Source organism: Nycticebus coucang, chromosome 9 (assembly GCF_027406575.1).
Source record: "Nycticebus coucang isolate mNycCou1 chromosome 9, mNycCou1.pri, whole genome shotgun sequence".
Classification (NCBI taxonomy): domain Eukaryota; kingdom Metazoa; phylum Chordata; class Mammalia; order Primates; family Lorisidae; genus Nycticebus; species Nycticebus coucang.
In genome coordinates, this window is record NC_069788.1 from 44,356,962 (window position 1) to 44,381,774 (window position 24,813).

Sequence of the window (24,813 nt, forward strand, 5' to 3'; positions counted from 1 at the left end):
CTATGAAGTTCACGTGCAATTTAAAATCACACACAAACTTTATGGACACCCTGTATATCAATGACTTTCCTAATGTAAAAATATAAATTACAATCACTGGGAAGTACATTGAGAGAAACCTTTTAGACACTTTGGACCTTTAGGTCTCTCCATAAATCAAGATATGCTTAAACTGTCTCCTGAATGGAGAAAAATAAAGTATATAAAAGACAGGAAACTTAAGAGTAGCCATGGTATTGGTTCTTCCACTTTGTCACAGTTGAGATCAACTCTGATCTATATCCAAGCTGGGCTGTGCTGCCTACAGGCACCTGTTCGCTATTCCATCATCCTCCGCCAACCAGAACTCCCTGAACACTTGGAATGAGACTTTCTGTACTCTGCCTCTGCAAGCCCAGAGGGCAACTGTATTTAGAAGCCAAAAAATAAAGATAAAAAATAAAAAAAACTAAACATTTGCTTGGAAAGAGAAGAATGTTCAACTCTAAAGAAAGAAATGACAATTTTCACACAGAAAATTCCTCATTTGTAAATACAGAAAACTTCTCATGAGGACAAACATTAGGTTGGGAGGGACAAAAGCTGATGGAGACAAGCGGCAACCAAATGAGAACCAGATTTGGAAGAACTGCAGTAAAATGATCCAGTATTTGTTATTATAGAAAAAGATCTCAATGCATACACAAGATCTTAGTGAAACAGGCTTGGTTCTGTGGGTTTTTAAAGACTGAACAGAAAACAGGAAATTAATGACAGAAACTTGCATTAACTCAACACAAATTTAAAACATCAGCTAAACATCTCTTTGTAAAAGGCACACTGATTTCAAAAGCCCAAATCACATTTTAGTATGGTTCCCTTTTGGCTACAGCAATTTTATAGATTTGAATTAGTCACAGAAAAGGTAGTAATTAAGCAAAGTGAATTTTTCCAATTCTAAAAGGACAATGAAAATACAGACACCATTATTACAGAACAGAATTTATTTAAACTATTAGAAAACAACTTAAAAATCTAATTTTCACCCATACATTTAAGTGAATTTTAACACCTTAGTTTGTAAACTTCCAACATGGCAATCATGGCTGAGTTTCAAACCTACCTTTAGTTGGTGAAAATAAAAGGCCAAAATAAAGGCATTTTGGAAGGATTATCCTAAGGATAAGGTTTATATCAATAAGCAAATTAGTACAGATATGATTAAGTTATAACAGAATTGTTTCTGGAATTCAGCTTGGGTTACCACTGGCTTGAGAAGGGCTATTTGAAAATGAAATATTCCATCAGCACCAGGATGGACTAGATCATCATAGTTTACATTTTTTTTTTTTTTGTTTGTTTGTTTTTGGAGACAGAGTCTCATTATTAATGTCACCCTTGGTGGAGTACTGTGGTGTCACAGCTCACAGCAACTTCAAACTCTTGGGCTTAAGTGATTCTCCTGCCTCAGCCTCCCAAGTAGCTGGGACCACAGGAGCCCACCACAATGCCCAGGTATTTTTTTGTTGTTGTTGCAGTTGTTTAGTTGGCCTGCGCCAGGTTCGAACCCATGACCCTTGGTGTATGTGGCTGGTGCTGTAACCAAGCCCATGGTTTACATTTGTAAAAAACATCACCCTTCTTTATCAGTTCATTGAACTGGAACAATATCCAGATCTCAACTAGGAAGAGAAGGTAGTTTTGGACTTTTGAAACAAAAGAAAATCAAGTGAGAGGCCAAGGCAAGAGGATCACTTGAGGCCAGGAGTTCAAGACTAGCCTGAGCAACATAGCCAGATCCTGTATTTGCAGGTATAGTGGTGTGCACCTATATTCCCAGCTAATCGGAGGCTGAACCAAGAGGATTACTTGACCCCAGTAGTTCAAGGTTATAGTGAGTTATGATCAGGCCACTACTGAATGGGCAACAGAATGAGACCTTGTCTCAAAAAAAAAAGAAAATCAAGTGAAAAGAAAAGTTGGTTAAGAAAAAAAAATTAGGCTGGGTATGGTGACTCAAATCTGTAATCCTAGCACTTTGGAGGCTAGTTAGGAAGATCATGTAAGCCCAGGAGTATCAGACCAGCCCAAGAAACATGCCAAGACCCCACCTCAATAAAAAATACAAAAATTGGCTAGGCATAGTGGCACACCACAGTCCCAGCTACTCAGCAGGCTAAGGCTGGATGATCCTTAAGCCCACAATTTTGAGGTTGCAGTGAGCTATGATGACACCATTGCACTATAGCCTGAGTAACAGAGAGAGACCCTGTCTCCAAACCAACAAACACACAAACACAGACTTTTGAGAATATAAAATTCCGGGCGGCGCCTGTGGCTCAGTTGGTAGGGCGCCAGCACCATATACTGAGGGTGGCGGGTTCAAACCTGGCCCCGGCCAAACTGCAACAACAAAATAGCCGGGCGTTGTGGCGGGCGCCTGTAGTCCCAGCTACTCGGGAGGCTGAGGCAGGAGAATCACTTGGGCCCAGGAGTTGGAGGTTGCTGTGAGCTGCGTGAGGCCACGGCACTCTACCGAGGGCCATAAAGTGAGACTCTGTCTCTACAAAAAAAAAAAAAAAAAAGAGAGAATATAAAATTCCCACTGGACAAAGGCTACAATATGAATTCACACAAACAAAAAACACAAATAATAAATAAACAATAAAAAGGCTCACTCTCATTAGTAATTAAAAAATAAGAAAGAATAATCAGGCTTGGCGCCTGTGGCTCAAGAGGCTAAGGCACCAGCCACATACACCTGAGCTGGCAGGTCTGAATCCAGCCTGGGCCTGCCAAACAACAATGACAACTACAACCAAAAAATAGCCGGGCATTGTGGTGGGCGCCTGTAGTCCCAGCTACTTGGGAGGCAGAGGCAAGAGAATCGCTTGAGCCCAGGAGTTAGAGGTTGCCGTGAGCTGTGATGCCCCAGCACTTTACCCAGAGTCACAGTTTGAGGCTCTGTCTCAAAAAAAAAAAAAGAAAGAATAATCATGATGATCCGTATACTTATCAAAGTACCAAAAATCAAAGTAAAAGTATAAAATCCAACAGTCAATGCTGGCAAGGCTGGGAAATAGACACGGTATCACAATCCAATTAAAAAGTGAGCAAAAGATATGAACAAACACCTTACCAAAGACACCTATCCATGTGGCAAATAAGCATATGAAAAGATGCACAACACTATGTCATTAGGAAACTATAATTAAAATAACAATGAGTTTTCACACACCTATTAGAATGGTCCAAATCCAGAACAGTGACAGCACTAAATGCTGGTGAGCCTGTGGAGCAACAGGAACTCTCAATTCACTTCTGGTGGGAATGTAAAATGATGAAGCCACTTTGGAAAACTGTTTGGCAGTTTCTCATAAAACTAAACATGCTTTTACTGAATGATCTAGCAATCATATTCCTTGGTATTTACTCAAATGAGGTGAAAACTTATGTCCCCAGAAAAATCTGCACAGAAACATTTATAGTGGCTTTATTCATAATTGCCCCAAATTGTTAGCAACCAAGATGCCCTCCAACAAACCATGGTACATCCATACAATAGAATTATTATTCAACTAGAAAAATAAATGAGCTATCAAGCCACAAAAAGACACAGAGACAAATTAAATGCATACAGCAAAGTGAAAGAAGTCAATTTGGAAATGCTATATTCTATATGATTCCAACTACATGACATTCTGGAAAAGGTAAAACTACAGAGACAATAAAAAGGTCAGTGTTTTTTAGAGGTTCAAGTACAGCGAGGAAAGGATGAATAAGTGGTACATAGGGGATTTTTAGGGTAGTAAAACAATCTTGCATGATAAGGTAATGGTGAGCACATTACATTATGCTTTGGCAAAACCCACAGATAAACTAATTAATAAAAAAATGCATCAGTGTCTATTTAGCAATTGCAACAAATACACCACACCAATGCAAGATATTAACAGGGAAAAATAGGGGTAAGGAGTATATGGGGACTTTCTGTACCTTTGGTTCAATTTTTCTGCAAACTTCAAACTGTTTAAGAAACAAAGTCTATAAAAAAAAAATCCAACTGGCTTGGTGCCTGTGGCTCAAGTGGCTAAGGTGCCAGCCACATACACCTGAGCTGGCGGGTTCAAATCCAGCCCGGGCCCGCCAAACAACAATGACGGCTGCAACCAAAAAATAGCCGGGTGTTGTGGCAGGTGCCAATAGTCCCAGCTACTTGGGAGGTGGAGGCAGGAGAATTGCTTGAGCCTAGGAGTTGGAGGTTGCTGTGAAAACAGCTTGAGGCTCTGTCTCAAAAAAAAAAAAAAAAAAAAAAAAATCCAACCATGAAAGCTGACAAGGTGGAGAGATAAGACACAAGTGAAGTGTGCATTGCCGACAGCACTGGAGGTTGCTCCAGACTCTCCAGAGAACCCTCAATGCTTAACCACAACCGGAAAGTAAGAGTTTGAGATTCAACAACCTGGTCTTCCTAAGTCATCCCACAAAAAGAATGAGCAGGAGACAAGAGCTAGTAGTGTGATTATGCTTATTTAAACATTTTAGACAAATAGCATGAAGATGATCTAGATTAATGGGGGGTTAACAAATTAACAAGTGAAAAAAGACATAAGAGTGAATATTCACCCAGTTCTAACACGCATAAAGCTCAACTCCAAATAAGCAAATAAGACAAAGAGGCCAAAAAGAAATGAAAAGGTGTGCTAAAAGAAGAGTTGTAATTTTTTTTTTTTTTTTTTTGACAAGGAGTCTCACTATGTTGCCCTCAGTTGAGTGCCGTAGTGTCACAGCTCATAGCAACCTCAAACTCTTTTTATTTTTTTTTGCAGTTTTTGGCCAGGGCTGGGTTTGAACCCACCACCTCCAGCCATATGGGGCCGGCACCTTACTCCGCAGAGCCACAGGTGCCATCCAACAACCTCAAACTCTTGGGCTTAAGTGATTCTCTTGCCTCAGCCTCCTGAGTAGCTGGAACTACAGGTGCCCGCCACAATGCCCGGCTATTTTTTGGTTGCAGTTGTCATTGTTTAGCAGGCCTGGGCTGGGGTTGAACCCACCAGCTTTGGTATATGTGGCCGGCAGCGCGGAGCCAAGGGTTGTAATTTTTAATAAATAAAATTGTTGAAATTAAGATGCCAACATAGAGCTGAAGAGAAAGTTCTACAGAGCACATTAAACTTGGCTGCTTGATTGCCAGCCCTTCTCTTTTGGGGTTTTCCTTAATTCTCTCTACAGCCTGTACCTCATTTCTCCTACGTGCTGCAAAGCAAAACATCCACAGCTTAAATGCTGGTAGGGAACATCTCCCTCAAGGAGTTTCTTCATTTCCTTACCAGAGGTCCAGCTTCCACTTATATTTTTAAATACAATATTCTTTTTTTTTTTTTGAGACAGAGTCTTATTATGTCACGCTCGGTAGAGTTCCATGGCATCATAGCTCACAGCAACCTCAAACTCTTGGGCTTAAACAATTCTCTTGCCTCAGCCTCCCAAGTAGCTGGGACTACAAGCGTCTGCCACAATACACAGCTATTTTTTTTTTTTTTTTCACAAAAATATGGAACGCTTCACGAATTTGCGTGTCATCCTTGCGCAGGGGCCATGCTAATCTTCTCTGTATCGTTCCAATTTTAGTATATGTGCTGCCGAAGTGAGCACCACACAGCTATTTTTTTGAGATGGGGTCTCACTCTTACTCAGGCTGGTCTTGAACCTGTGAGCTCTGGCAATCCTCCCATCTCAGCCTCCCAAGCACTGACATTATAGGCGTGAGCCACCATCCCCCCCACAAATGTAATATTCTTGTTTTGTTTGTCTCACTGAACAGCGCATCATGATGGGAACTCGTGATTCAGTACCCTATGCTGATCCTCAGGGAATATGACATACTCTTAACTCAAAGCAATGTCCATGAAGTTGTGAGGAAAACAGGCAGTTTTATACTATCGGTGGGAGTATATACTAGTATGATCTCTATGGATGGCAGTTTGGCAGTATTAACCAAAATTACAAATGTACATATATCATCTGACTCAGCAATTTCACATCTAGTCTACAAGCAGGTGCACGTGTGAAAAATGGCACACATCAAAGTTGTTCAAGGCATCCGTACATGTAACAATGGCAAAAAATTAGAAAAAGCATAAATGTCTATTAATATGGAACTTCCGTACCAGGCAGACATAAATAAATGAGGAGGTGCATTATATACTAACATGGGTAGGTCTCCAAAGTATATGAAATAAAAACAACAAGGTATAAAATAATGCCTTTTATGTGTTGCCACTGGCATAAAAATCTGTAGAAGGATAGTTGAGAAATTACTAACCAGAGCTGGGTGTGGTAGCTCATGGCTATGTATTCCCTAGCACTTTGGGAAGCTGAGGCCGGTGGATTGCTTGAGCTCAGGAGTTTGAGACCAGCCTGAGCAAGAACGAGACCCCACTTTCAATAAAAATAGAAAAAAAAAAAACTAGCCAGGCATTGTGGTGGGCATCCGTAGTCCCAGCTACTTGGGAGGCTGAGGCAAGAGGATCTCTTAAGCCCAAGAGTTTGACGTTGCTCTGAGCTATGAAGCCATGGCACTCTACCCAGGATGACAGAGTGAGACTCTGTCTCAAAAAAAAAAAAAAAAAATTACTAACCAGGGTTGCCTGTGGAAGATGATTAAATGGGGCACAGTGATGGGAGAATGACTTTTCACTGTGTGTGTGTGTGTATATGTTTTTTTTTGCAGTTTTTGGCCGGGGCTGGCTTTGAACCCGCCACCTCCGGCATATGGGGCTGATGCCCTACTCCTTTGAGACACAGGCGCCACCCCACTGTATATTTTTTATACTTAAAGAAAAAAAATCACTGTAATTCTTTTATACTTAAAGAATATATTACCTATGCAAAATAAGTAAATAAGAGAATAAAAAAAAATCCTAAAAGCTTTTTGGGGGCTATAGGAATATTTGATTCTCTCCCTTCATGAGGCAGATAGTCTAGTGCTGACCAGATGGATTCCATGACATTACAGGTTTGCAGCAAAATCATATCTGAAAAGTTAGCGTCACAATTCATGAATGGCATTCCGGAATTTCATAAGGAAAGTTGATCATGTTGAGCATGTCCTGCTCAACCTGAAGAGCTGGTGGCTTCAATATGTGTGTCCCCAGCCTAGTAGGTCTGGCTGAAGTGGTGGGCTAAGCAGGGACTACCTTTCTTCCCCACTGTCCCATGTGGCCGTACCAGGTTAAAAGGGTGATCTCAGAGAGAAGAACTCTGGTTTCAAGTATCCCTGCCACATCCCCACATGTAAACCTTAGCTCAGGTCTACAATTTCAAGGAGCTCCCAGGTCCTTGGTTCTTAACTCTATGGGTTGCATGCTTTATCAAAAATCCCAAAGCAGCAGGGACTTCTAACAAATCAGTTAGGAAATAAGATACAGTACCAGCCTAACACGTTCTATCTGGGCTTCTCAGATGAACAATTCACTGGAGGGCAAGCTCTGGGGGAGTGTTAAAGAGAGGCACTAGAAGAGGCCACTTTCAGTTGATTTCAGTGTAATGCCCATGGGCTTTAAATGACCTATCTAACAATACGGATCTTTCTGATTCTGACCTACAAGTGAGGAGCCTGAGTTGGCGCCCTACTTCTACCAGCAACAGATGACTGCATAGGATTTGTGAGACTCTCACAATTTTATGCCTTGATCAATAGCTGTGAGGGCAAGAGGAATTTGAGGTTTGTCAATAGCTTTAGGAAACAGTACCCGAAGCAAGTTAGGGCTGCCATGTAGAGCATCACCTAGCATGTAGAGATGCTCAGCTGCACTTGCACTGCTAGTTCAATTTCATTTTTCACTCACCAGGACAAAATTTCCTCATTCCATTAAGTGGTAGATGCTGATTACCTGTCAATTCTAAACTAGGGGTAGGTGATCTGTCAATTAGGATAGGCTACATTTTGTGGTCTTGTTCACCTGGTCAGACTCTCCTGGCAACATACACATCAACATCTAAATGACACATGGATATACACCGTTACAGGATGGCTTCCAAATGCAGTTAAAGGATTACAGTGTCATGGTACAAGGTCAGACACCAGATGGCCAAGGGGAGGACTTCGAGGGTGACCACAGCAATACTCAGCAATGAGGTGTGTAGCACTTATTCTAGGATAACTTCACTAACTTAATTGTCAGATCTTGTGTTTTCCTTAATGCTTCTTTATAGGAAAATAATATTACTGCTTTCTGTTATACAGATTATAATTTGTAGAGCATGCCTTTTGGCTTAATTAGCACCTAACAAGGACTGTGCCAAAGATACCAAATGATTAATGGCATTAGGTCACATGGTTAACTGAGCTCTTGAGCTCAAATCTAAATCCTGATTCAGGGCAGCGCCTGTGGCTCAGTGGGTAGGGTGCCGGCCCCATATACCGAGGGTGGCGGGATCGAACCCAGCCCTGGCCAAAGTGCAACAAAAAATAGCCGGGCATTGTGGCAGGCCCCTGTAGTTCCAGCTACTTGGGATGCTGAGGCAAGAGAATCGCTTAAGCCCAAGAGTCTGAGGTTGCTGTGAGCTGTGATGCTATGGCACTCTACCAAGGGTGATAAAGTGAGACCCTGTCTCTAAAAATAAATTAATTAATCCTGATTCAGTTCCACTTATTGTGAATCGGATCTACCTGAAACTGTTGAGACCAGACTTGAATGCTTCATCTTCTACAGAACTATGCGCTCCTTAAAAGCTCCTAGCAAGGGAGTATAAGTGTTGAGTTAAAGAATGAATGAGGGAAGAAATCAAGCTCCCTACAACCACATCCCTTCCTAACCATATCATACCACTCCCAGCTCTTCCTTAGCTCCAGCTGGGTGGACCACTTCTTCCTCAGCTGGAATATCATCTTGCCTCATCTCTTATACCCACGAATGTTCACTGTTTCTTCCTAGACACAAGTCAAGAACAAGCTTTCCCTGGCTAATATTACACTATACTTTTGAACTCGTCTTGTGTGCCCTCTGCACTTCGCAGTGAAACTAAACCTGAAGGTTTATCTACAGTGCTTCACAAAGGCATGGATTCATCTCCTCCATCATGGTCTCCTCATGCGGCACAGGGCCTAGCCCACACCAGACACTCACTGAATAAGCACTTAATTCATCAACTCTGACAATGTGAGGGGTTGAGAAGATAGCTCATTTCTAGTCTAAACCAGTCATTTTACAGATGAAGAAACAGAGGCCTGCATTGCCAGAGGAGCACCAAAGTATCATACAGCTACCTGGTGGCAGGGCCAAAACCTAAACTACCAGTGTTCTTCTTCCCCCAATACTCAGCTGTCTCTTGCCTATAGTGTTCCTTCAGTTCCCAAGAGGAGGCTCAAATAGACTTGAAAATACAGCTGCTTATTCAACATCTCTATGTTGATATCCAAAACTATCTCAAACTTGACATGTTTAAAAGTGAATTCCTGGTGTTTCCTGTAGCTCAGTGGGTAGGGTGCCGGCCACATACACTTGTTTATTGTCCATCTCTCCCTTGTCCACTGTCCAAAAGGTAAGCTCAGGGCTCCATTCCCTATGCCTAGCAAAGTACCTGGCACACAGCAGGCATTCAAATATTTGTGGAACAAATGAATGTATTATTGAATGAAAGAACATCAACACCTTTAGGATCGCCCAGTAATCTGAAAGCTTGAAAATGGTCAGAAGGAGAACATCCTGCCTGGCTAAACTTTGGTACCTTTCCAGCCCTGGGCCCCTCTTTCCCGCTTACTGCCTCACCTTCTTCTCAGGTTCAGTCCAGTCCTTTTAGCATCAGAAACCACACCTGCACTGTGAAGCAGGGAAGGACCAGGTGCTTGTTGCTAGGCTGTTACAATTCCCAGATGTGGAATTCTGTAGGGTGCTAATTTAATTTGGTATCCTGATATCTCACAAAAAGAAGAGGTCAGAGATAGGTCAAGAGTAAGTATACTACTTACCCTAGACAACAGTACTAATTCAGTAAGAGGTGTTTTGAAGTATTTTCCAAGGAACAGTGCTATATTTGCGCTTGTTAATCTAGCCCATCTTTTTCTTTTTTGAGACAGAGTCTTAAGCTGTCACCCCGGGTAGAGTGCCATGGCCTCACAGCTCACAGCAACTTCAAACTCTTGGGCTTAAGTGATTCTGTTGCCTCAGCCTCCCAAGTAGCTGGGACTACAAGCACCCGCCACAATGCCTGGCCATATTTGGTTGTAGTTGTCACTGTTGTTTGGCAGGCCTGGGCTGGATTTGAACCCGCCAGGTCCAGTCTATGTGGCTGGCGCCCTAGATGCTGAGCTACAGGCGCAGAGCCAACCCCCCCTCATCATTTTATTATGGATTTCTAATATACACAAAAGTAGTAGTAATGAACTTCATCAATCTATTACCCAACTTCAATAATTACCAACATTTTGCCACCTTGGTTTCCTCTATTCCCTGTCTCTGCAACCTCCACTAAATATTTCATGTAGCCATATTCTTGAGAACAAGTCTATATAAGACGAACCCAGATGTTGCCACTGCATCCAGCAACTGTCTCAACCAATCTCACTAGTCTTATCAGAAATATGGTAAAACAAACAAAACAAAAAAACAACACTTATACCCATCCCTTCACCCAAGCAATGATTTAAGTATCAAAATTCCAGACTGCCCACTGTCATGCTTAGAGGGCTTTGGGGAGGGGGGTTGTTGTGGCTACAAAATTAATGTAGACAAGAGCTGTTTTTACTTGAATATACCTGATATAGAGAATTTCTGATTAAGTAATTCAACCCAATAAATATTTACTGACTACCCACCAAATATGATAGAAGATAAAGAAAACCCAGCCTCTGTTCTCGAGACATTCACAGGGTAGGGAGGAAAGTATATAAATAACTAAAATACAAAGCAGAGTATGTTCTGTACTCTAAGAAAAATTAAGCAAATCTAAGGCAAAAGCTCCTCTTCTTTAATCTACCCACAAAAGTTGTAGGTCCCAGTGTATACACCCCTCCTTTACTCAAGTTTTGCCCTCTGCTGTATTTATTGTTCTACAGCCAGTAAGTGCATTATAGAAGACTTGGCAATTTTGTGACCCACAGATAAGACTTTTTGGTCATTGTCTTTTTTTTTGAGACAATGCACAATGCACTCTGTTGCCTAGGCTGGAGTGCAGTGGTGTCATCATAGCTCACTGCAACCTCAAACTCCTGGGCTCAAGGAATCTTCCTGCCTCAGCCTTCAGAATAGCTGGGACTATAGGCATAGATCACTAAACTCAAGTTAATTTTTCTTTTTGAGACAAGAGTCTCACTTTGTCACCCTCAGTAGAGTGCCATGGCATCACAGCTCACAGCAATCTCAAACTCTTGGGTTTAAGCAATTCTCTTGCCACAGCCTCCTAAGTAGCTGGGACTACGGAGGCCTGCCACAGCCTCAGCTATTTTCTTTTCCAGGTTAAAAATATGGAACGCTTCATGAATTTGCGTGTCTTCCTTGCGCAGGGGCTATGCTAATCTTCTCTGTATTGTTCCAATTTTAGTATATGTGCTGCCAAAGCGAGCATGGCTATTTTTTTTTTAGAAATGAAGTCTCACTCTGGCTCAGGCTAGTCTCAAACTCCTGAGCTCAGGCAACCCACCTGCCTTGGCCTTCCAGAGTGCTAGGATTACAGGTGTGAGCCACCGCACTTGGCCTAATTTTTCTATTTTTTGTAGAGACGAGGTCTCACTCTTGATCAAGCTGGTCTTGAACTTCTGACCTCAAGTAATTCTCCCTGCCTTGGCTTCCCCACAGTGCTAGGATTATAGTTGTGAGCCACAGCGTAGCCAGAGTAGACTTTGGGATGTGGACTGTTAATGTCACATTTTACTACTGACCATCCAGTTTTCCATGGGAGGGGACTAGAAAGTTCTCCCAGCTCTTGGGAAACAAAGGGGCTAATTCAATGCTGGCAGGAGGCTGACACTGAAAGCATTCTATCCTGAAGGCATATACAGCAAGCAGCTTCATAAGCAGAACAGGATAGTCTGAGTGCTTCTAGGATCAAGATAGATTCTGAAGGGCTTCATAGGGCTCTCTCCTTGCTACCTAAAGGACTAAGATCTTGGTGATCTATTACTAAAAGTCATCACAAGTTCTTAGAGAAGAGTGTAGTTCTCTGGAGAAACCAAAGAGGTTGAGGAGGTTTGGCTGGATAATGCTGTGTATGAAGGAAGGAGGGCTAAAAAGAGCAGGGCATTCATGTGACTCTGGAGATGTTTTGGAAGAAGAAAGGGGAAGAGTTGGGATAGGAGGGAGGGAGGTTTACTTGTTATCAAGAGTAGTGAGGGAGACAAAAAAGAGCAAGGCAGGAGAGAGAAGGCACTGAAACTCAGAGAGAAAAGTAAAAGATGATTCTGATGAAAATGAGGAAGGAATCCGAGAAGTAGGAACTCACAGGATGTTGGACAGGAGTGTGAGATCTTAGAATGGGAAGGTGTATAGTTTATGAAGGATGAGTTCCTGTTAGTATGGAAAGAGTTCCCTCCATTGAAGCTGGGCACATCAGGAGGCTACTAGATGAAGGGCTAATTAGATGAAGTTTCAGGTAACAGATGTAGCTAAGGATGGCAGAAGTGCAGGCAGAGCTGAAACACTGAGAATGAAAACAGGAGAAGATCACAAGATGAAAGAATACTGGGCTAGAGGATTTTAGAGTATATAGCCACATGCATTCCTGGGCGGAAGGGACTTAACAAGATGACAGTCTTTGGGGTAAGGTGCCAGGGAGGTAGAAGACACCTCAGGATGAGTGAGATCACAGGGTGAGGGCTGGGAGTTCCAAGTACTCACAGAACAGATATATGGGCAAGGGCGGCGCCTGTGGCTCAGTGAGTAGGGCGCCGGCCCCATATGCCAAGGGTGGCGGGTTCAAACCCAGCCCCGGCCAAACTGCAACAAAAAAATAGCCGGGGGTGGCCCCTGTGGCTCAAGGAGTAGGGCGCTGGTCCCATATGCCAGAGGTGGCGGGTTCAAACCTAGCCCTGGCCAAAAACCACAAAAAAAAAAAAAAAAAAAAAAAAAAAATAGCCGGGCGTTGTGGTGGGCGCCTGTAGTCCCAGCTGCTTGGGAGGCTGAGGCAAGAGAATCGCGTAAGCCCAAGAGTTAGAGGTTGCTGTGAGCCGTGTGACGCCACGGCACCCTACCCAAGGGTGATACAGTGAGACTCTGTCTCTACAAAAAAAAAAAAAAAAAAAAATGCCTATCAGATATATGGGCAAAGATGAGGAGTCCTAGTAAGTTGACTTGGTTCAGGACATGCTACCCCCAAATATGGGCCACTTTCCATGGCCCTTTCTCCCTGGAGATCATCAGCCAGAGGAAATGAGCATCCTTATCTCTAAAGACACAGGATCATAGAGAAGAATCTGAACAAGCAGGCCTTGCCAAATTTCCCCTAGTTTATTACCATTAGACTATCCTGTTTGCCTTGTATTTTTCCACAACTATCCACTCTTCATCAAACCGTAAAAATTGCATTTTGGGGGATTAACCATTTCGTTGGGTCTTCATTTTTCTATAAGGCACTGTGTCATATAAAACTTTTTTTTTGTTTTTTGAGACAGAGCCTCAAGCTGTTGCCCTGGGTACAGTGCCATGGCATCGTAGCTCAAAGCAACCTCCAACTCCTGGGCTTAAGCAATTCTCTTGCCTCAGCCTCCCAAGGAGCTGGGATTACAGGCGCCCGCGACAATGCCCGGCTATTTTTTGGTTGTAGTTGTTATTGTTGTTTGGCAGGCCTGGACTGGATTTGAATCTGCCAGCTTTGGTGTATGTGGCCGGCGCTTTAGCCACTTGAGCTAGTGGCACCAAGCCTGGGTCATGTATAACTTAACAGTAAATAAATCTGTATGCTTTCAGCTTTGGGGGAACTTAAGAAAAAAAAAAAAATCTGTATTTTTTTTTTTTTTTTTTTTTGAGACAGAGTCAAACTTTGTCACCCTTGGTAGAGTTCCTTGGCGTCACAGCTCATTGCAACCTCAAACTCCTGGGCTTAAGCAATTCTCTTGCCTCAGTCTTCCAAGTAGCTGGGACTATAGATGCCCACAACAATGCCCAGCTATTTTTAGAGATGAGGTCTTGCTCTGGCTCAGGTTGGTTTTGAACTCATGAGCTTAGGCAATGTAGCCACTGTGGCCTCCCAGAGTGCTAGTATTATAGGTGTGAGCCACGGTGCCCAACTATTTTTCTCTTGTTAGTATTTTTTGTTATAATGGCCTAAGCCATGAACTTGAAAAGATATTTTGCCTTCCCTACAAGATGCAGGGGTCTCAAGGGACATGGGGCCAAATGTCATGAATAACAGGGGTTCAACTACAACTTTATCTAACAAATAAAAACAATGTAACCTAATCATTTATACCCTCATATTAATATGAATAATTCATGAATAGGATGAGAAAGTCACCGAGCCATTGGGCAAAGAGTCATGAAATGATCTAATGTTGGGTTTAGAAATTATTAGAAAATAAGGCAAAGGGGGCTGAGGTTGCCCTGGAAAACCAGGTTAGGTTTGGGGGCAAGAGAGACAAAGAGGAGTTTTTTACAGATTGTGGGTTCAAATCTCAGCTCTGCTACCTTACCAGTGTGTTTCTGGTTCATTTCTTTAAAACCAAAATTTAAAAAATGTAGAAAGGGGAAATGGTAGTGAATGGGTTGTTGAAAAGTAAACTTAAAAATATACAAAGCTTCGGGGCAGCACCTGTGGCTCAAAGGAGTAGGGTGCCAGCCCCATATACTGGAGGAGGTGGGTTCAAACCCAGACCCGGCAAAAAACTGCAAAAAAATAAAAATAAAAATAAAAATATATATATATGTACACACACACACAGAGCTTGACACACAGTAGGTATTCAGTAAGCCAATCAGTATTGAGGCAATCTTGGGGTAAAGAACTAGAGAAGTGAGGCCACAGCAGAGATAAGAGGATGGGGATTCCAAGATGTCAGTAGAAGATAATGCAACTGTCGTTGAATTCCTAGCACCCAGGACAGAGTGACACCACAGAAGATTCTCAGTAACAACAGTTTATACTTAAGGATTCTCACATGCCAGGCATGGTGCCAAGTGCTTTACATGTGTTATCTTAGGCACTACTATTATCCTCCCTTAGCAGAGATGGAGACTGAAGTTCAGATAGGCTAAACCAGGGGTCCTCAAACTTTTTAAACAGGGGGCGAGTTCACTGTCCCTGAGACAGTTGGAGGGCCGGACCATAGTTAAAAAAAAAACTATGAACAAATTCCTATGCATACTGCACTTATCTTATTTTGAAGTTAAAAAAAAAAAAAAAAAAAAGGGCGGTGCCTGTGGCTCAGTGAGTAGGGTGCCGGCCCCATATACCGAGGGTGGTGAGTTCAAACCCAGCCCCGCCGAACTGCAACAACAAAAAAAAAATAGCTGGGCGTTGTGGCAGGCGCCTGTAGTCCCAGCTGCTCGGGAGGCTGAGGCAAGAGAATCACATAAGCCCAAGAGCTGGAGGTTGCTGTGAGCCGTGTGACACCACGGCACTCTACCAAGGGCAGTAAAATGAGACTCTGTCTCCACAAAAAAAAAAAAAAAGAAAAAATACAATCACACCGCCTCATGTGGCCCGCAGGCCTTAGTCTGAGGACCCCTGGGCTAAATGGTATGCTAAAAATCTCACAGCTAAAGAACCAGAGTCAGACTGGAACCTAGGTTTCTTATAATGTCAATACACCAAGGTGAAGCACTCTGCTATACTGGTTTGCAAACATGTTAACTGATTGGGCCTGATCAAGGGAAAATGGATATGAACTAGACAGAATGTAGGGCATCATGGGAATGAGGGAATAGATTCAAGAAGCCTGTGGGCCCTGGGGTGAGGTTACAAGAGTAAGCTTGTAGAGTGGGGTCTAAAAATGACTGCAACAATTATTATCTTGACTGAGAATTGCAGAATTTCACAACTGGAAGGAAACTGAGATCATCTAACCCAACTTCATCACAATAATGAGAAACTGAGCCAAGAATGAGGAAGGGATTTCTCCCAGGTTCCCAAAGTACAACAGTGTCAGAGCTTGGCCTTGAATCTGGGTCTACACACCAAATCCGCAATTCTTTGATGTCTCCAATTATTGCTACTTCATATTTATCTCCACACCTTCCTTAGCACCAAAAAGGTGCTTGGGGCACTTCTAAGTCATGTGCTGATTGACACTGGAGGGCTGAGACTGCAGAGGGATGCCAGTGGCAGTGATTTTAGAACAAAGGGTAAAAATGGAATGAGGGTGCGTCACCTGTGGCTTAAAGGAGTAAGGCGCCGGCCCTATATACCGGAGGTTGCGGGTTCAAACCCGGCCCCGGCCAAAATAAAAAAAAAAAAAAGATTGCAAAAAAAAAAAAAAAAATGGAATGAGGATCATGTGGCAAAGATACTGAGAGTTACTTTGATGAGTGGGTGGGAAACTACTAGAGTATAGCTTAGCCTTAGAAGTTACCAGGAGAGTTGTGAGGGAGCTACCAAGTTTGTGGAGAACACAACATTAAGAGTTGTTGAGGCTACTGGGCCAGTGGGGTCACACAGGTTTGGGGGTCACTAAAGTGTGGAGATCTAGGGGTCATATGAGTCACTGGATTATAAATGAGGGAGTCATTCAGGTTGGTGTGTCCCTGAGATGAACTCGGGAAATTCCTGGGTTAGCAGTTAATGTGTAATAATTAAGGGTTACCTGGTGAGGTCTTGGGGTCGGTAGGCAGGGTGGGGGGAGTCACAGAGGTGGAGTCGGGCGCAGTCACGGGGTGGGGTTTTGGAGTCATGGGGGAGGAGTCGCAGGGCGGAATGGAGGGGCAGGGACCCTGGGTGGGGGAGGGGCAGGGACCCTGGGTGGGGGAGGGGCCGGGCCGCAGTCCAGTGGCCCGGCCACCCGGCTAGGGCCGGAGACGGGTGGGCACGCCGGGCTCGGGACCTTCCAGGGCCCTGCGCGCACCCGGCCTCCCGCCCTGGGCACAGTGGACCCACTCTTCCCGCAGCCACCAACCTGACAGCCCCCGAGGGCGCCTCCGCCGACAGACCGCCATGCACCGGGCCCCGCCACCAGCGCCGGCCCCGCAACCCGCCTGCGCCATAGCCCGCCCGCCCGCGCGTAGCTTGCCTCGCGCGGTATCCAGGTTCCAGGGCCGCCGCAATTTCCTCTCCTCCCGGAACGCCTGTACCGGGCCCCGGAACCCGTATAAAAATTACAAGGCACGCTCCACCCCTTCCCCCCCTTCGCCACGGCGGTCTTCCCACTTATCCTGGTTCCGGGGCCCCAGGAGCCCGCGCGGCTGGGATCTGAACGTAGCCGCTCGGAACCCTGCTCCGCTCCCCTGGCGGGGTGACGCACTGACCGCGAGGCCGAGCGCCCAGGGAGGGCGTGATGACGTCACGACGCCCGGGTCAGGTCTGGGGCGCGGCTCTGAGCCTAGTCGTAGCTCTAGCTTGCTGGAGCCGCCACCTGTCTTGCCCCAGGACTCAGGCCACCTAAGACCTGAGGCGGGGGCGGGGACGCCCGCAAGGGCCCTGCGTTGTCACGTCTGCAGCCGGCGGGCCTGAAGGTGCGCTTCTCAAGTAGGTAGGGAGGGACAGGTTGTGAAGGAAGCCGTTCCCGCGTGTCCCACTGCCTAGAGCCTAAGAACCCCCAGGCTTCTCCCCGCCCGGCGCACCCTCAGCACGAACTGTGCGTTACGGCCCGAAGCGCTTTAAAGTGCGCGGTCCGCCAGCGTTGCCTACTGATCTTCGAGCCACCTTTTGAAGGAAGCAATCGTAGGTATTAATTGCTCCTTATCAGAAAGACGAGGTTGAGGAGCAGTGAGGAACTCGCCTTCTTAGGGAGGGCGCCCTGACGGTCCTCTGGGGTTCTCTCTCTCTCATTCCCTACCAACCCCACCCCGGCCTCAAAACCAACTACTCCCGCCTGTAGGCTTGCTGTGAGGTGAACGAAACCGATCCCTTTTTATTATTTCCCCTTCTTAGAGGGAGAGGCTAAGATTGGGGAATTTTCAGAAACCTGAGGGAAAATTAAAAGGGAGTTAGCTTTAGGTATAAAATTAAATTTAAAAAGTGAAGAATTAGATAAGTAACTTGTAAAGATTGCTTCTTAGGGGACGAACAGGTGTCTGGTGGAGAATGAAGGTGAGAAGCCGTTCCCGCGTGTCCCACTGTGGATTTTTACTCGTTTACCCTTTCAGATTTTTACTCATTTATTTTGTATTCCCCCCGCACACACACACAATTTAATTTAATAAAAATAATTTTAAAAGGAAATAAGCTAGAAAGAAAGTACTGGGTTTGAGGCCTGTGCTAGTTAAAGATGTTCCTCTCCTCCCATGTCTGAAGAGCTGCCCAGAAAGCCCCCTGTTAAGTCTTAGATGTCCCCTTTTCCCTATCTTGGCACTGCATTTCTAGAAGTGGGACTGGGACCAGAGTTCTCATAAGGTTATCGGTTTAGGTAGGCAGTGAGTGACAATTGATGGTCCATTCCCATGATTAATAATCCTTTTTTTTTTTTTTTGAGAGGGTCTCATTCTGTGGCCCAGGTTGGAGTGCAGTGGTGCCATCATAGCTCATGGTAACTTCCAACTCCTGAGCTGAAGTGATCCTCTACTTCAGCTTCCCAAAGTGCTAGGAATATAGGCACACCGTCCCCACCCAATAATTAATACATCCTGGTATAGAAATAAACGCCTGACTACTATGGTGCCCTCTTTCTGTTCCTTTTTGGTGGAAGTTTGACGTTATTGCCTGTAGAAATACTTTATAGTATGAACAGTAGAGAATAAAACTCAGGGTGGAGTGGCACCTGTGGCTCAAAGGAGTAGGGAGCCAGCCCCATATGCCGGAGGTGGCGCATTCAAACCCAGCCCCAGCCAAAGACTGCAAAAAAAAAAAAAAAAAAACACACGCAAAAACTCAGGGTGTACCTGAGTTTGTCCCTCAGCACCTCCACACCATCCTTTTTCCACAGTAAAAATTACCTTTGTCTTTTCTTACATTCCCTGCAAATCCAAATCACTTTTGCCTACACATTTAACAAAAACTGTGGGAAAATAATGTCTGAAACTGAAGTAATGATTCTAATGATGAATAATTTCATATCCTCAGAATTGGTAAGGAAAATGTTTTTGGGGGGAATATTGAAGATCATTTATAGCAGCTTTTGTCCTATCCCACCCTATGGACATATATAGGCTAGTGATCTTAAGACATTTTTATTTATTTTTTTGAGATACTGCTACAATGCCAGCTATTTTTAGATATGGGATCTCACTCTTGCTCAGGCTGGTCTCGAACTCCTGAGCTCAAGCAATCTACCTGCCTCAGACTCCCAGAGTACTAAGATTACAAGCATGAGCCACTGTACCTAGCTCTCTTCAGATATTTTAAAAAATGGACCCCATAGGCTCAGCAACTGTAGCTCAGCGGCTAGGGTGCCAGCCACATACACCAGAGCTGGTGGGTTCAAATCCAGCCTGGGCTTGCCAAAACAACAGTAACAACTATAACAAAAAAATAGCTGGGCTTTGTGGTGGGCACCTCTAGTCCCAGCTGCTTGGGAGGCTGAAGCAAGAGAATCGCTTAAGCTCAAGCGTTTGAGATTGCTGTGAGCTCTGACGCCATGGCATTCTACCTAGGGCAACATAGTGAGATTCTGTCTCAAAAAAAAAAAAAAAGAAAAAAAATGGACCCCATAAAATAATTTTGTCCCTGTTCACTTTGAAGTTGATGCCTACATTTTCCTTCATTAACTTAAATACTTGTAGAGGCACTAATTTCTGACTTTTGTACATTTTGACATCTTAAAATTGTTAAATCATTCTTAAATGTACCCAGTGAATTCCAAATACTCTAAAAATTTGGCTCCTATTATCATCCATTAAAAAATATATGAACAGGGCGGCACCTGTGGCTCAGTCAGTAAGGCGCCGGCCCCATATGCCGAGGGTGGCGGGTTCAAACCCAGCCCCGGCCAAAATGCAACCAAAAAATAGCCGGGCGTTGTGGCGGGCGCCTGTAGTCCCAGCTGCTCGGGAGGCTGAGGCAGGAGAATCGCTTAAGCCCAGGAGTTGGAGGTTGCTGTGAGCTGTGTGAGGCCACGGCACTCTACAGAGAGCCATAAAGTGAGACTCTGTCTCTACAAAAAAAAAAAAAATATATGAACAAATACTTTTAACAGAAATTGTATATGGTTTGTTTTCTTTTTGAACTCCTAATTCCGTTCACTTACTGTAATTACTAGTACACAACTTACTAAACACATAAAAATATACATTATAACTTGTGAAACCTAAAAAGTACAATTTTTATTGAAAATGCATTTTAGTGAGAAATGGTGTTTAGCCCAGTTATTTCAGGTATTTATGGGTAAATATTAATTGTAGGAGATAAAATACAACATCAGTTCTTTTCCATTTTTTTTTTTATACACACAGTGTTGAGAAATCTTGTTCACATGGTTGGAAAAGGGAGAGATTATTACAGTGATATTCCAGGAATCTTTGAACTTCTAAATTATATGCTAACAAGCACAAAGTGATTATAATATCACAAAGTGATATACTATCAAATAGTCCCTGAATTATATTAAAAGGAAAGAATTAGAAACCAATGAACTTGCAAAAGGATTTATCTGTTTTCATATGAGAGACTCAGCTTTAGTCTTTTTTTTTTGAGACAGAGCCTCAAGCTGTCGCCCTGGGTAGAGCGCTGTGGCATCACAGCTCACAGCAACCTCCAACTCCTGGGCTCAAGCGATTCTTCTGACTCTGCCTCCGAAGTAGCTGGGACTACAGGCGCCTGCCACAACACCGGCTATTTTTTGTTGCAGCCATCATTGTTTGGTGGGCCCAGGCTGGATTCGAACCCTCCAGCTCAGGTGTATGTGGCTGGCACCTTAGCCACTTGAGCTACAGGCGCCAAGCCAGCTTCAGTCTTATTAAAAATCATTATTAATTATCAGTGGCCGTTTCACTCAGAGTCACCTTGTTAATCAGATTTTTTTTTTTCTTTTTTTTTTGAGGCAGAGTCTCCCTTTGTTACCCTCAATAGATTGTTGTGGCATCATAGCTCACAGCAACCTCAAACTCTTGGGCTTAAGCGATTCTCTTGCCTCAGCTTCTTAAGTAGCCTGGACTACAGGCACCCAACTATTTTTTTTTTAGAGACGAGGTCTCACTCTGGCTCAGGCTGGTGTTGAACTTGTGAGCTCAATCCACCTGCCTTGGTTTCTCAGAATGCTAGGACTATAGGTGTGAGCCACTGCAGCTGGCATTAATGAGATATTGATTCATAATAGCTAAGTCATGGAAAAAGCCCAAGTGCCTATCGATCCACGAATGAATTAATAAATTGTGGTATATGTATACCATGGAATACTGTGCAGCCTTAAAGAAAGATGGAGACTTTACCTCTTTCATGTGTACATGGATGGAGCTGGAACATATTCTTCTTAGTAAAGTATCTCAAGAATGGAAGAAAAAGTACCCAATGTACTCAGCCCTACTATGAAACTAATTTGGGGCTCTCACATGAAAGCTATAACCCAGTTACAACTTAACAATAGGGGGAAGTGGGAAAGGGGAGGGTGGGTAGAGGGAGGGGGATTGGTGGGATCACACCTGTGGTGCATCTTACAGGGGTATTTGCGAAACTTGGTAGATGGAGAATGTAAAGGTTTTGGCACAGTAACTGAGATAACGCCGGAAAGGCTATGTTAACCACTGTGATAAAAATGTGTCAAATGGTCTATGAAGCGAGTGTATGATGCCCCATGATCATATCAATGTATACAGTTATGATTTAGTAAAAAAGAAAAAAAAATCAAATATTGAGTTCTATATTCCTATGACCAACATGATATTAAAAAAAATATATTTTTTTTTAGAGATGAGATCTCATATTGCCCAGGCTGGTCTCAAACTCCTGGCCACAAGAGATCCGCCTGTGTCGGCCTCCCAAAGTCCTGGGATTATAAGCATGAACCACTGTGTCCTACCTCAACACAGTATTTTTTAATAAAATTCTTTTATCACTATACGTTTCATCATCTTTTTGGTAAAATACTGAAGTACAGATTCAGCTCATTCACTGTATAGAAAATAACTACCATTTGTGGAATTGGCAAAGCCAGTCATCATTTCATGCCAATCAGCCAACTCAAATTTATTTTCTGTTAGGAAAAAGTGTGAATTTTATTCTTTCAATTTAGATAAATATGTCAACATTCATTTTATAGGATATTATAAAAATCATTGGGAAATAAATTAACTGTAAGTTATAAATAGATTACTAATCAATCAGTCAAGATTAAAATTATATAATCTAACATTAACATAATAAATGGTAAAAACAAGATAGTACTCTTTCTCATTATATAATTTGGAATAATGCAGTATAATGTACAGTTAAATCCATCAGTAATCGGAAATAGTATAGAAGGCATGTTATTCCCTTGATGAAAGTGTGTGCTTGCTTCCATCAAACTCTGGCATTTGGTCTGTGAGAACAATAAAATGAGAATCATGTCTAAAAATCAGAAATAACTAATCTTATTACATGTAAACTTAGGTGTTTTTAAAAAAGGTATATTTGCTAAGAAATAATGGGTTAGGCAGCTAACAATTTTGGGTTTTGCTAGTAAAAGGTAGAAAATAATAAACATTTTATAAGAGGAGAATTGATTGCAATGGGTATATTTTGATATAAAGTGGAAAACAACCCTTCCCAATTCTCCAACCCTTCCCAATTTACACCCTGGACCATGCTTCAGGATTTAGTATAGATTAGGGATATACTTTTCTTTTGTGAAAAGGGACACATGACTGGTGAAAAGGGAGGTAGAATGGTGAATGGGCATGAATATGTTAGTTGGGCTCTCAAACAGAATGATTTTAGGAAAAATTTCATGTGGAAGTAAAGGATCTTGAAATGTAGAGATTTATTTCCCTGCTCAGGTGTATCTCTTACAAAGTCTTCACATAACATTGGAAAGAATTCCTTGGAAAGTCTTTATGTACCCCAGTTTAAAGACTTCTTGATATGGGTATACCCATACTGCAATGGCCCCACCTATATATTATTCTGGGACACCAAAGGAAGTGTTCTAAGATCAGTAGGAAGACTTAGTGTTCTTGGAATAGAAGAGGGCTAAGAGAAAAGTCAAAGAGGATGTCCCCATGTTGGTATAATATAATGGTCCTGGATATGCTCCTTAGCTTTACAGTTCTAGAAGTATAATAATTCTCAGTGTGCACAAAGATATTAATGTTTTGTCACACTAAATCAAACTCACAGGAAATTAATATATAAACTAGAATGCCAGTATGTTAAGTTGTACTCATAGCTACCAAGTAGACTGGGTTCTCTTTCCTGTTGGGAAATCTATATGGGAAGATCAATTATAATCAGAAAGTTACATGAGGAGTATGGATCTTGAGTGTGGCTACTGTTACCAAGCTATGATAGCCAGATGCTTGCTGCTTGGCATGTAATAGGAACTCAGTAATTATGGAATGAATGCAACTATCTTCATTATATATGCTAAAGGGGATGTTTAAGATTCTGATAGGCTAACTCAACATCTTTTTTGATTAGGTAGACCTTTCCTTGTTTGTCTAGTTATACTCTTAAATGGGTATATCATTTGGATTTTATTGGATATTAAATCCAATAAAATTCCATGTCAGAGAGTTAATATATTTGCAACATCTAAGTTGTATCTATCATCCCTGAGCCTAGAAATTGGATATTAACTTTTTTCTTTTCCTTTTTTTTTTTTTTTTTTGAGACAGAGTCCCACTTTGACACCCTTGATAGAGTCCCGTGGCATCATAGCTTATAGCAACCTCAAATTCTTGGGTACAAGTGATCCTCTTGTCTCAGCCTCCCAAGTAGCTGAGACTACAGGTGTGCACCACAACACCCTGCTATTTTTAAGAGTTGGGTTCTCACTCTTGCTCAAGCTGGTCTAGAACTCCTGAGCTCAAGCGAGCTACCTGCCTCAGCCTCCCAAGAGTGCTAGGATTACAGGAGTGAGCCACTGCACCTGGAACCACTTATTTTTTAAGAGATGAAATCTCATTGTGTTACCGGCTGTAGTGCAGTGGCTATTCAAAGGTGTAATCACAGGTCACTGCAGCCTTGAACTCCTGGGCTCAAATGATCCTTTGGCCTCAGCCTCCTGAGTAGCTTGGACAACAGGCGTACATCACTGCACCTGGATAATTTTTAAAAATTTTTTTAGAGTTGAGGGTTTCACTGTGTCGCCTAGACTGGTCTTAAACTCTTGGACTCAAGCAAGCCTCCTGCCTTAGCCTCCCAAGTAGCTAGGAGTACAGGTTCTCACTACTACCCTTTGCTGGGACTATTCATTTATGTAAGATATTGGAGACTGTATAGTAGTGGCTGAATAATCTGTATTTCAGAATACTATTTGGAAAATAAAAAACAGACGTATCAGAATACTATTTGGTGGTCAAGAGTGTATCTCATAAAAAGAATAATGTTAGGTGTCTCTCAATGCAGGTACTTTGCTAACTAGGGAGATGGATGCTGAATCACCTATGGTCTGGCTAGCTTTTGTGGACTGTGCTGAGAAGGAACAATAAATTTCCTCCATCTCTTAGATCCCTCTCAGGAGATAATTCTGGATTTTTTTTTTTTTTTAGAGACAGAGTCTTAGTTTGTCGCCCTCGGTAGAGTGCAGTGGCATCACAACTCACAGCAACCTCCAGGTCTTGGGCTTAGGTGATTCTCTTGCCTCAGCCTACCGAGTAGCTGAAACTACAGGTG

The 24,813-nt window shown here is 43.0% G+C and overlaps 1 protein-coding gene and 2 non-coding genes across 7 annotated transcripts in view; all 3 read right to left on the reverse strand.

Moving 5' to 3' along the window:
- The window catches only part of ZNF76 (zinc finger protein 76), a 39,047-nt gene extending 21,661 nt beyond the window's left edge, over window positions 1–17,386 (reverse strand). The window contains exon 1 of one of the 5 annotated variants that reach the window (XM_053603703.1): window positions 17,141–17,386. The gene's annotated coding sequence lies outside the window, so the exon portion shown is untranslated. Of the gene's footprint in view, window positions 1–17,026 lie in introns of all 5 variants that reach the window. The other 4 variants (XM_053603704.1, XM_053603705.1, XM_053603702.1 and 1 more) reach the window with 4 other exon arrangements.
- On the reverse strand, window positions 5,531–5,637 carry LOC128594986 (U6 spliceosomal RNA). Its single transcript, XR_008382682.1, has one exon. It is a non-coding gene; the product is annotated as a U6 spliceosomal RNA (small nuclear RNA).
- On the reverse strand, window positions 11,444–11,550 carry LOC128595024 (U6 spliceosomal RNA). Its single transcript, XR_008382719.1, has one exon. It is a non-coding gene; the product is annotated as a U6 spliceosomal RNA (small nuclear RNA).
- Window positions 17,387–24,813: the final 7,427 nt, after the last annotated feature.